The sequence below is a fragment of the Jaculus jaculus genome, chromosome 6 (genome assembly GCF_020740685.1).
Source record: "Jaculus jaculus isolate mJacJac1 chromosome 6, mJacJac1.mat.Y.cur, whole genome shotgun sequence".
NCBI lineage: Eukaryota > Metazoa > Chordata > Mammalia > Rodentia > Dipodidae > Jaculus > Jaculus jaculus.
Window position 1 is genome coordinate 153,657,769 of NC_059107.1, and position 11,634 is coordinate 153,669,402.

General features: G+C 50.1%; 2 pseudogenes; one reads left to right on the plus strand and one right to left on the minus strand.

Moving 5' to 3' along the window:
- The first annotated feature begins 8,716 nt into the window (after nucleotides 1-8,716).
- Nucleotides 8,717-9,830, plus strand: LOC101611522 (annotated as a pseudogene).
- A 1,381-nt stretch (nucleotides 9,831-11,211) lies between these two features.
- On the minus strand, nucleotides 11,212-11,404 carry LOC123461767 (annotated as a pseudogene).
- Between the last annotated feature and the right edge of the window lie 230 nt (nucleotides 11,405-11,634).

Here is an 11,634-nt window from a genome sequence, read left to right on the forward strand (position 1 = left end):
GGAACCGAGCCTCGAACTGGGGTCCTTAGGCTTCACAGGCAAGCGCTTAACCGCTAAGCCATCTCTCCAGCCCCCTTTTTATTTTTTTAAAGAATAGTTCTTTTATTTATCAGCATTGGGAGGAAGTTGACTATGTTAGGAATTACAGATTCCCGCCACAGCTTTACATGAATTCTGGGGATCTGAACTCAGGTCTTCACACTTGAACGGCAAACGCTTTATCACTGAGCCATCCCCACAAGCCTCAACTTTAAAATTCTTGGTGGGCTGGCAGGCCCTCCTGACTGGTGCCTCAGATTTTCACCTAATTTGCATGACCAACCAGGGCCTACCTGTGTGAACAGAAACTCTTGCACTCAGTTCCTCAGGGCAGGCGGCGGAGGTGAGATGAAGGGGCCCATGGAGGAGAGGACATGGGGAGTTGATGGAGAGAAGAGTCCTGGCTGTGGGGCAAACTCACTGGAGATTGTCTGCGGAAAATTTCTGCACCCACATTGGGCAGATCAGTTGTTACTGCCTCTGAGACCCACTACTGCGTGACGCTTCTTGGTTGGTCTTCTGAAGCCTGCCAGCGACCCTGAGCGGTAACACCATGAGACCTCTTGACAGGTATCCTAAGGCTTGTCAAGAGTTCTGCCCTTGCCCTACTGGCTGGCAAACCCGCAGCCACCAGGGGTACTGTTTTTGTTTAGATTGTTGTTCAGACTGTCCTGTGTAAATAAATCCTTGTTCATTCACCCCTGGTTGTCTGTTCCATTCTTTCGGTGGCTAGACAAGGACCAGGGAAAAAATAGCTCACCATTTCGGTAGCATCTAGGGCGGTAAGACCCACTGACCCTTTCCTTCCCTCCTTCTCCAAGCAACAGTTCACAGTAGCACTTGGTCTCAGATCAGAGGCGTGTGTCTTGGACTTGCATGGGCAAAGCCATAGGCAGAGGGATGCCGTGGGCAGCCGGGGGAAGCCCCATGCCTCTCAAAGGCAGCTTTGAGACCTTCCACACGTCCTCTCATCATCACAGCGGGCTCCAGTCAAACAACAAATGTCCCTCAAATCAATACAGAACAAACCCATTCAGGAGAAGCGCCAGACTCTACAGAAAACAGGCTGGCATTTAAGAAACAGAAGGGACCCAGGCATGGTAGCGCCCTCCTTTAATCCCAGCACTCGGGAGGCAGAGGTAGGAGGATCACCGAGAGTTCGAGGCCACCCTGAGACTATATAGTGAATTCCAGGTCAGCCTGAGGTAGAGTGAGACCCTACCTCGAGAAACCTGAAAAACAAAGCAAAACCAGAACCAAAGGGAGCATACAGTAGAAGCCCAGTGTCTTCAGAGCAGTATGAGGTGAAAGGTGCACTCATCGTATTAAAGAAACCATAGTAGATCCAGGTGCCTTCACGCTTTCCACTTTAGTTCTTAATGACACAATTCCAACTGGCAACAGCTGTATACCTTCACCTCAATTTCCCCCTCCTCGCCCACTCCCAAGGTCCCCTTTGCCAACGTGCAGCCTGTCTGGAGCGCCTTGGAATGAGCATTTCCTACCCTGCAAGAAGCCCACAGTCAATGGCCAGTACCTGATAGGTACTTTAGCTCCCCCACCCTGGCCAGTCCACAATCACACCTGAGTACTTTGATGGCACGTGTGGTGGTTTGAGTCAGGTGTCTCCCATCAGCTTAGGTGTTCTGAATGCTAGGACCCCAGCTGGTGGCAATTTGGGAAATTGGATCCCTCTGGAGGTGGTGTATTGTTGGGGGCAGGCTCATGGGTGTTATAGCCAGCTTCCCCTTAACAGTGTTTGGCACACTCTCCTATTGCTGTTGACCGCCTGATGTTGGCCGGCAGGTGATGTCCACCTTCTTCTGCTCATGCCATTGTTTCCCCTGCCATCATAGAGCGTCCCCTCGAGCCTATAAGCCAAAATCAACCCTTTTCCCCCACTAGCTGCTTTTAGCTGGGTGTTCTCTGCCAGCAATGTGAAGGTGACTGTCGCCGTACTCTCAAGAGCTGCTAGAACTAGGAGGTGACGCCTGGTTAGAGGAAGTAGGTGACATGCCTTAGAAGGATGTATCTTATGCCAGGCCCCTTTCTTCCCGTCTCACTGCTCCCTGGCCACCAGGAGGTGAGCAGCTGTCCACCACACCCTTTCTGCCACGATGCCCTGCCGCAGCCCAGGCCCAGAAACAATTGACCACATGGGCTGAAACCTCCAAAGCCACGAGGCAAAACTGAATCTTTTCTCCCTCATTTGACCTTCCGAGTAACGCACCCGCCCTCGTGCGTAGTCAAGCAGTACGGCTCAGAGGTTAGAACGTAAGTAGTGTGTTTCAGAGGGCAGCTGGGGAGAGTGCCAGAGCAGAACTGGAGAATTAGGCCTGTAGCTAATGGGGGGTGAGTATCCGCACTTAGGAAGGTGGAGTACCTAACGGCAGGAAAATGTGATGCACATACAGTTATCGTGTGGTTACAGAGCTGGTCTAGGCTCATTTCACCAATATGTTGTCCTGAGAGCAATACATTGAGGGAGAATTAGAGGGAGGCTTTATTTATTTTATTTTATTTTTTATTTTATTTTAGAGGGAGAAAGAGGCAGAGAGAGAATGGATGCGCCAGGGCCTCCAGCCACTACAGTCGAACTCCAGATGCATGCGCCCCCTCGTGCATCTGGCTTACGTGGGTCCTGGAGAATCAAACCGGGATCCTTTGGCTTTGCAGGCAAATGCCTTCATCGCTAAGCCATCTCTCCAGCCTTAGAGGGAGTTTTTTAAATTGTGTGTGTGTGTGTGTGTGCATGGCACACATATGGAAGACTGAGAACAACCTCAGGGTGTGTGTATTTTTTCTTTCACCCCTCTTGAGACAGGGTCTCTTGTCTTTCTGTGTGTGTGTGTGTGCGTGTGTGTGTGCACGCGCGCGTGCGCCAGTCTAGCCGGCCTGCCAGTTTCCAGATCCTTCTGGCTCTACCTCTCATTGCCATAGCCAAGTTGGCATCTCCTAAGAACCAGTTTTTGGTTTTTTTTTTTTTTTTTTGAGACAGGGTCTTATGTATCCCAGGCTGACCTCAGGCTTTTTAAAAAATATATACTTTATTTATTTATTTGAGAAAGAGGGAGAAGGAGAGAGAGAGAGAATGGGTGCACCAGGACCTCCAGCCACAGCAAACGAACTCCAGACGCATGTGCCCCCTCATGCATCTGGCTTACGTGGGTCCTGGGAAATCGAACCTGGGTCCTCAGGCTCTGCAGGCAAATGTCTTAACCGCTAAGCCATTTACCCAGCCCTGACCTCAGACTTTTGATGTAGCCAGGAATGCCCTTGACTTTCTGATCCTCCTGTCTTCGCCTCCCACACACACCGCCATGCTTGGTCTATGCAGCGCTGGGGATCCAGCCCAGAGATCCCATAGGTTAGGAAAGCACTCTACCAACTGAGCTATGTGCCCAGCCCCAAAGAGATGTATTCTTTCATTTCCATGTTACAGAGGAGAGGTCTGAGGTTCAGGGAGGTTCAATGACTTGCTCACCATCACGCAGCCAAGGCAGGGCAGGGCAGAACAGGGCAAGGCAAGCGCGTAATCACGATAGCTACCTGCTTCCAGGTGCACGTAATTGGCACACATGGTGCTGGGTGAAGTGCAAAATGCCAGTCAGTGTTTCAGCAATGTTTGTTCAATGCAGTGACAAAACACACAGTTTCTATTAATACCCTTAAATGTTTACTTTCTGGAAAGAGTCCCATTGTATTTTTGCCCAGGGACTTCCCGTCCCACCCATGGGAGGCTAGTCACGACTGCCTATGAGGTAGTCCAGTCTCCATAGGGACCAAGTTTGGAGGCGACACTGCGAAGAAGGGGAGAAAAAGGAAGGGGCAGGACAACAGGAGAGGGACCTGGAGTCTGTTTTCTTTTCTTTTTTTTTTATATATAACTTATTTATTTAATTGAGTGAGAGAGAGAGGAAGAGGCAGAGAGAAAGAAAGAATGGGTGCGCCAGGGCCTCCAGCCACTGCAAATGAACTCCAGACGCGTGTGCCCCCTTGTGCTTCTGGCTTACATGAGCCCTGGGGAATTGAACCTGGGTCCTTGGGCTTCGCAGGCAAGCACCTTAACTGCCAAGCCATTTCTTCAGCCCCTGGAGTCTGTTTTCTTTTTCTCTTTTCTTTCTTTATTTCTTTCTTTTTTTTTTTTTTTGAGGTAGGGTAGCCAGACTGACCTGGAATTCTCACACTATAATCTCAGGGTGCCCTTGAACTCATATGGCGATCCTCCTACCCCTGCCTCCCGAGTGCTGGGATTACAGGCGGCTGTGGAGTCTGTTTTCTGTGTGGGAGTGATGGTCGTCTCTATCCTGTAGGCTCGGCCTTTTCTTCCAAGTTCCTGTGGCTGAGACCAGCGGCGAGCGGGAGGGACGTGGTGACCACCGCAAGGGGCTGCACAGTCACCAGAATCATCGCACAGTGGCTTCAGAGTGACCGGCACCCAAGGACGCTTTAGCCATTGTCCCTCTGTTGGACGTGGGGCAAGGACCTTGCAAGAAGGAGGCTGGAGGAGGCCACAAAGTCACCACAGCTGCCCAACTTCCCCGCCCCATAGACCTCTGGCCATGCTGGAAGTTTCTTTGTCCAGGGTTTCTTTAGTCCAGTCCTTCCCTCCCACACTTCTGATGTGGGTCAGACTCGGGGCATGAGGAAATAGGGACTCCTAGGGTCATGTGGGGATGTGGGTTTTGGGGACCAAGTGAGGGCTCTGTGGCTTTGTGGTTTTGTGCCTGAGCGATTGATTTCACTTCCTTAGGTCTCAGGTTCCTGCCTGTGATATAGGGAGTCTGTCCAGACACACCTACAGAGCGGCGCGGGGGTGGGGGGTGGGGGGGAGACAGGGTCTGCAGATCACCGCCCAGTTGCCACCATTACTGTAACTATGCCCAGTCCACAGAATACAGCTTCAGGAGAAAGGTGGCCGGGCACTCGGGGGAAGGAAAGACAGAGGGGTCCAGCCAGACCTTGGAGGAGGAGAGAGGGAAGGGTTAAGGAAATATATCTCCTCCCCACATCTTCTCCAGTGGCTTCTCCATGGGGCCAGAGGAAAGGGAAAATCTGGAAGGGGGAGGGGGAACCGGCCCAGAGACAGGATGGAGCCTGCACCCCCTTCTCCGGGCCCACACTACCCTCCCCTCAGCCCAGGCAGGCAGCTTCCCGCCAGGTTGGGAAATTGCTGTGGCCTGGAATGTTTCAGCTTGGGGGTGTGTTTTGGAGCCAAGGAGGAAGGTAAAAGTTCTCCAGTTACCAACATTCCTGAGCCAGACCCAGAGCAGGCTGATGGCAGGCACAATTGGGGAGGGGGAGGGGCTGGAGAGCAGAGCTAAACCAGATGCCCTCCCCGGCTCTGCAGCTGTCTCCAGACCTTCTGTGGGGTCACAGACACTCCTCTCCCTGGGCTCATGCCTGAGGACGAGAATGGCGATCATAGCGTGACATCCAGCCCCAAGTGCCCCGTAACCCTAGGGTGCCATCTTGGGTGGGCCCCCAGTGGGCTGCCCACTCATTTCACAGCAGAGAGAGGGCAAAGGGCTTCCCAAGGTCAGCATGCCCATATGCATGCTGGGTCTCATCCTCTTGTCACTGCCACGAGGGACAGAGAAAGCCAGCACCTGCCACTGTCCCTCAGAATGCTGGCTGGAGATGCCCCAGGGCTCCCCATCAGCTGCGAGGAGCTTGCTACACTCAGAACAACGGGCGCTGAAAGAGCGGGGGACTACGCTGGCCCGGCCCTCGTCTTGCCCATGAAGAAAGCGAGGGTCAGGGAAGCCGAATGACCTCACCAAGGTCGCGGCTGTAGTTGACTGGGGGCCCAGGGACCCTGTTCCTCCCAGGGCCTCAGGGAGTCTCGCTGAGTCTTGCCCAGCTGTGACCTTACAGATTTTGAAAGCGGCTCAAATCTCAGCGGGCTCTCTGGAGAATGTCCATTCTGAGCAGCTACCTCTTTGATGGCTCCTCTGGGCCCAAGTGGATTGATTTGGGTTAAACGCGTGGATTTATGTCACCTTGTGATGTTGGTAACAGAGCTCAGGTTCTGGGATTGCACATCTGGGCTTGAATCCTGTCTGTCTCTAACTGACTAAACTTGGTCAGATAAGTTAAAAGATTATTTTGGGGCCTGGAGAGATGGCTGTACATTTAAAAGCATTTGGCCTGTCAGGGTTCAATTTTCCCCGCAGCCACACACCACTTTGTGCATCTGGTTTTACATGGGTACTGGGAAATTGAACCCGGATCATCAAGCTTTGCAAGCAAATTATTTTAACTTTTAATTTTTTTTTTAAATTTTGGCTTTTCAAGGTAGGGTCTCATTCTAGCTCAGGCTGACCTGGAATTCACTATGTAGTCTCAGGGTGGCCTCTAACTCACAGCGATCCTCCTACCTCTGTCTCCCGAGTGCTAGGATTAAAGGTGTGTGCCACCATGCCCAGCTAACTTTTGAGACATCTCTCCAACCTCCAAAATAGATTTTTTTTTAAAGAAGGCTATTTTTTGACCAAATTATAAAAGTACATGTGTAGGGCTGGGCTAGAGAGATGGCTTAGCAGTTAAGGGACTTGCCTGCAAAGCCTAACAACCCAGATTTGATTCTCCAGTATCCATGTAAAGTCAAATGCACAAAGGGGTACATGCATATGGAGTTCATTTGCACTGACTGGAGATCTTGGTGTGCCCATTCTGTCTTCTTTCCATTTCTCTCTGCTTGAAAATAAGTAAATAAAATTAAATTTAAAAAATATTTTAGCCTGCCACGGAGGTTTATGCCTTTAATCCCAGCGCTTGGGAGGCAGAAGTAGGTGGATTGCCATGAGTTCAAGACCACCCTGAGTCTACATAGTGAATTCCAGGTCAGCCTGGGCTACAGTGAGACCCTACCTACCTTAAAAAAAAAAAAAAGAGTGCATGTGCAAACTTGAAAGCGTGTAAATTGAGAAATAAGTTTTTCTCCTTCCCTTGTTCCCCAGTCTCCCACGTTTCCTTCCTGGTGACTTGTCCTTTCCTGTGGTCTTCCCACAGCTGCTGAGGGAATGTGCAGTGTAGAATGGCCCCCACGAGCCAAGGGCCCATCGGGCTTCCCCGGGAGTGGAAGGGACAAGGGCAGCAGCAGCTCACCAGGTCTGCTCCACTGCCTATCCTTGCCTTTAAAGCTTCCCCGGGCAAGAAGGCAAGACGGAGTTTCCAGACACGGATGCCCACGATCACCCGGAAATGGTGCCTTTTTCCATTGAACAAACAGCAGTGGCTGGCTCCCGTTCATTTGAATCAGGGCTGGTCATGTGCCTTGAATTGACTAATGGAAGGAAGAAAAAAAAAAAAAAAAAAAAGGCACTGGGCCAAGTCCAGGCCAGACTCTTTTTTATTTTTATTTTTATTTTTATTTTTATTTTTGTTTGTTTCTGGAAGTAAGGTTTCAGTCTAGCCCAAGCTGACCTGGAATTCACTATATAATCTTGGGGTGGCCTCGAGCTCACTGCAATCTGCCTCCCGGGGGATAGGATTGAAGGTGTGCATCACCACGCCAGGCCAGGCCCTACTCTTCAGAGACCTGATAGGCTCTAACTCTGCCACCAGAGGCCCCGGCTGCCCTGGGCACTAAGGAAGCCCCAGCTGACCAGGGGTGGGACAAAGAGGGCATGGGAGGATGTCACCGTCTGGGACGAGAGGCTATGTGGAAAGAGGAGGCCAGGAGTGTCCTTGCCATGATTTCTTCTCCTGGAGTGTGGGGAAGGCCCAGGAGCAAAAACTTCATGGTCACATTTTTTCTCCTAATAAGGATTATTAACATGAGCTCTTTCTTTAGTATTCTCTTACTATTGAAAGCTGTGTACATAATATGTAAAAATAGTTTTTAAAATAACATAATGTACTCCTTATACTCACCACTAGCTTAAGAAAACATTTCACTATCTTACAAGTGCTTCATGCATCATCTCTGCATCATAGAACTCTGTTCCCTCCATGACAGTAACAACATTTCTATATCTGTATTGCATGTTAATTATTTCTGATCTTCCTTGGTTGTCTTACCATCTATATAGGTGTCCTTAAAATAATGTGAATTAGCTGGGCATGGTGGTGCACGCCTTTAATCCCAGCACTCGGGAGGCAGAGGTGGGAGGATGGTCATGAGTTCGAGGCCACCCTGAGACTACATAGCGAATTCCAGATCAGCCTGGGCCAGAGTGAGACCCTACCTTGATAAACAAACAAACAAAAAGAGAGAGAGAGAGAGAGAGAGAGAGAGAATGAATTAAAGTGGGGCGGGGGGTGCTGGAGAGATGGCTTAGCAGTTAAGGTACTTCCCTGTGAAATCTAAGGACCCAGGTTCCATTCTCCATCCAGGTCCTATGTAATCCAGATGCACATGGTGGTACATGCATCTCAAAGTTCATTTGCAGTGGCTAGAGGTCCTGGTGTGCCCCTTCTCACTCTCTGTCTCTCTCTCTTCCTCTCTCCATCTCTAATAATTTTTTTTTTTAAATGTGTTCATGGGGAGGCCTCTGAGGATCAGGCTCTGCGGGATGTAGCGCCCAGGTACCCCCCCACCAACCCCACCACAGGCATCCCTGCCCAGCCTGTTTATCACCACAGGAAGACCTCTGCCCCCTTGGACCTGGGAGAACCACCCCCCACAACCTTTTCCCAAGCTGAAGCTACAGGCTATTGAGGTACTAGCAAGATGTCTTCCCACGGAGCATCTGCGGAAGCCCAGGGCAGTGGGGCTCCTGCCAGCAACGGGGAACCCGACCCACTAGAGCTGGCTGAACTGGGACCCCTGCTGGAGGAGAAGGGCTGGCCGGGGAATGCCAACACCACCACCAAAGCTGAAGAAGAGCAAACCTGCCCGGTGCCCAGGAAGAAGAGGAGGTGCGCGTGCTGACACTTCCCCGGCAGGCCCACCATGCTGCGGGGAGGAAGGAGGGGCTGGTGTGTCAGGTCTGGGAGGGACGTTGGATGGTCACCCCACATGATGTGCTTCCTGACCGGCTGAAAGACAAGGACTCCCTGCTACCCGGCCACAGACCACCTAGGCCCTCTTCTCGGCCTCGCTTCAAGAGCGTCTTTCGCAGTCACACAGAAACTGGCAACATCTGGACCCAGTTACTTGGTTTTGTGCTGTTTCTGGGCTTGGGAATCTTGACCATGCTCCAACCAGATACGTACTTCATGGCTCCGCTGCAGGAGAAGGCGGTTTTGGGGATGTTCTTTTTGGGTGCAGTGCTCTGCCTCAGCTTCTCCTGGCTCTTCCACCTTCAGAGAAAGTCTTCCGGGCTTTTTCCAAATTGGACTATTCGGGGATTGCTCTACTCATCGTGGGGAGCTTTGTCCCCTGGCTCCATGATTCCTTCTACTGCTCCCCACAACCTCGGATCATCTCCCTCACCATCGTCTGTGTCTTGGGCATTTCTGCCATCACTGTGGCACAGTGGGACCGGTTTGCCACTCCTGAGCACCATCAGACAAGAGCAGGCATGTCCCTGGGACTTGGTTTGAGTGGCATCGTGCCTACGGTGCACGTCACCATTGCAGAGGGCTTCGCCAAGGCCACCACCGTGGGCCAGATGGGTGGGTTCTTCCTCATGGCCGTGACTTACATCTCCGGAGCTGGCCTCTATGCTGCTCGCCTTCCTGAACACTTCTTTTCTGGAAAATTTGACATATGGTTCCAGTCTCATCAGATTTTCCACATCCTGGTGGCGGTGGCGGCTTTTGTTCAGTTCTATGGCGTCTCCAACCTTCAGGAATTCCGTGATGGCCTAGAAGGGGGCTGTACTGATGACTCCCTGCTCTGAGCTTTCCCACCTGAGGGGTGCAGAAGGAACTTCCCAAGTGCTTTCAAAAAATAACTTCTTTGCTGAAGCAAGAGGAAGAGTCTGGGTCGTTTGTTTCTAGAAGAAACCTCTTACAGAATCCAATACCAGTCAAGCTTCAGCTCACTTTCCCGGCCACTGGGCAGTGAACTTTCCATTTTCATTCTCTGCCGGGGGAAGGTGTGAACACGCAGCCATCCCCCTCCTCAGCCATCACCTTCTCAGCAAGGCAACTACTGGTCCTTCACAGACACACGACTTTGAACTCACATTGAGATTTTACCCCCTCCAACCATTTTGGGAAAAAAATTATGGCCTGCAACTCTTCATAAACTATATTTGTTTGTTTTTCTTGAAGAAAATATCCCTTCCTTGACCCTTTCCTTACTTTGTAACCTGGCTTATAACAAGCCAGCCTTTTTTTTTTTTTTTTTTTTTTTTTCCCTTCAAGGAAGGGTCTCACTCTGGTCCAGGTTGACCTGGAATTCACTATGTAGTCTCAGGGTGGCCTTGAACTCATAACCATCCTCCTTACCTCTGCCTTCCAAGTGCTGGGATTAAAGGCGTGCACCACCACGCCTGGCCTTGTAGCACACTTTTCAAAAACAATTATAACCTAGTCCTATCTTAAAAGCACACTTTTCAAAAACAATTATAACCTAGTCCTATCTTTCTAGGGTCTAGACTTGCTTACACACCAGGAAGAATGAATCCACCAACTTTTACATACCCCAGCTAATCATGGAAATATGTCCAGACTTCAGATAACTTGAATTTTGATTGTCTTTCTTAGCAGAATAATGTAAAATTAAAATCGAGAAAGACATTTAATGCTAAGCTTTAAGAAGAATCCTATTGTTGCTACGTATCTTGATGCATAGACTATGGTGATAATAAAAGTAAAGAAGACCAAAAAAAAACTGTTCAGCCAGGCAGGGCGGTGCATGCCTTTAATCCCAGCACTTGGAAGGCAGAGGTAAGGAGGATGGTTATGAGTTCAAGGTCACCCTGAGACTAAATAGTGAATTCCAAATCAGCCTGGATTAGTGAGACCCTACCTCAAAATGACTTAACTGCTAAGCCATCTCCCCAGCCCCAGTTTTGATTTTTTTTATATTTACTTACACAAACTATGTTTCCTTAATATTACGTTTAGTTCATTAATATTATTCATTCATTCATTCTCAAGAAGTCCTTCCCTAAGGGCCTACTGGTGGAGCACCTGGCCACTTGCCTAGCACAGTCAAGGCCTTGGATTTGATCCCTAGAACCACAAAAATCAATCAATTGATAGATTAAAGTGACAAAATCCCTGGCCAGAGTGATTTGAAAAAGTTTATTATTATTAGTTTTTTATTCTTTTGCCACTCAGGCTGGATTCTCTCCCTCCAGCTCCCCTAAAAGGAGAGCAGGAGCCATCATCATTGGCAAGTGGCAGTTGATGCAAAGCGACACCAAGAGCCGCTTCACGCTGGGGAGAGGGCGCTGCGCCTCCTCCCGTGGTTTCCGATGCTCTTCACAGTCACAAACTACAGAAACGACCCCCAAGCCGGCATGGTGGCGCACGCCTTTACTCCCAGCACTCCGGAGGCAGAGGTAGGAAGATTGCCGAGAGTTCGAGGCCAGCCTGAGAGACTCATAGTGAATTTCAGGTCAGCCTGGACTAGAGTGAGACCCTGCCTTGAAAAAACAAACAAACGAACAACCACCACCACAACAAAAAACAAAACAAAAAAGAAGAAATTAAAAGAAATGATCCCTGAAAGTATGGTCTTTTATTTCAGCT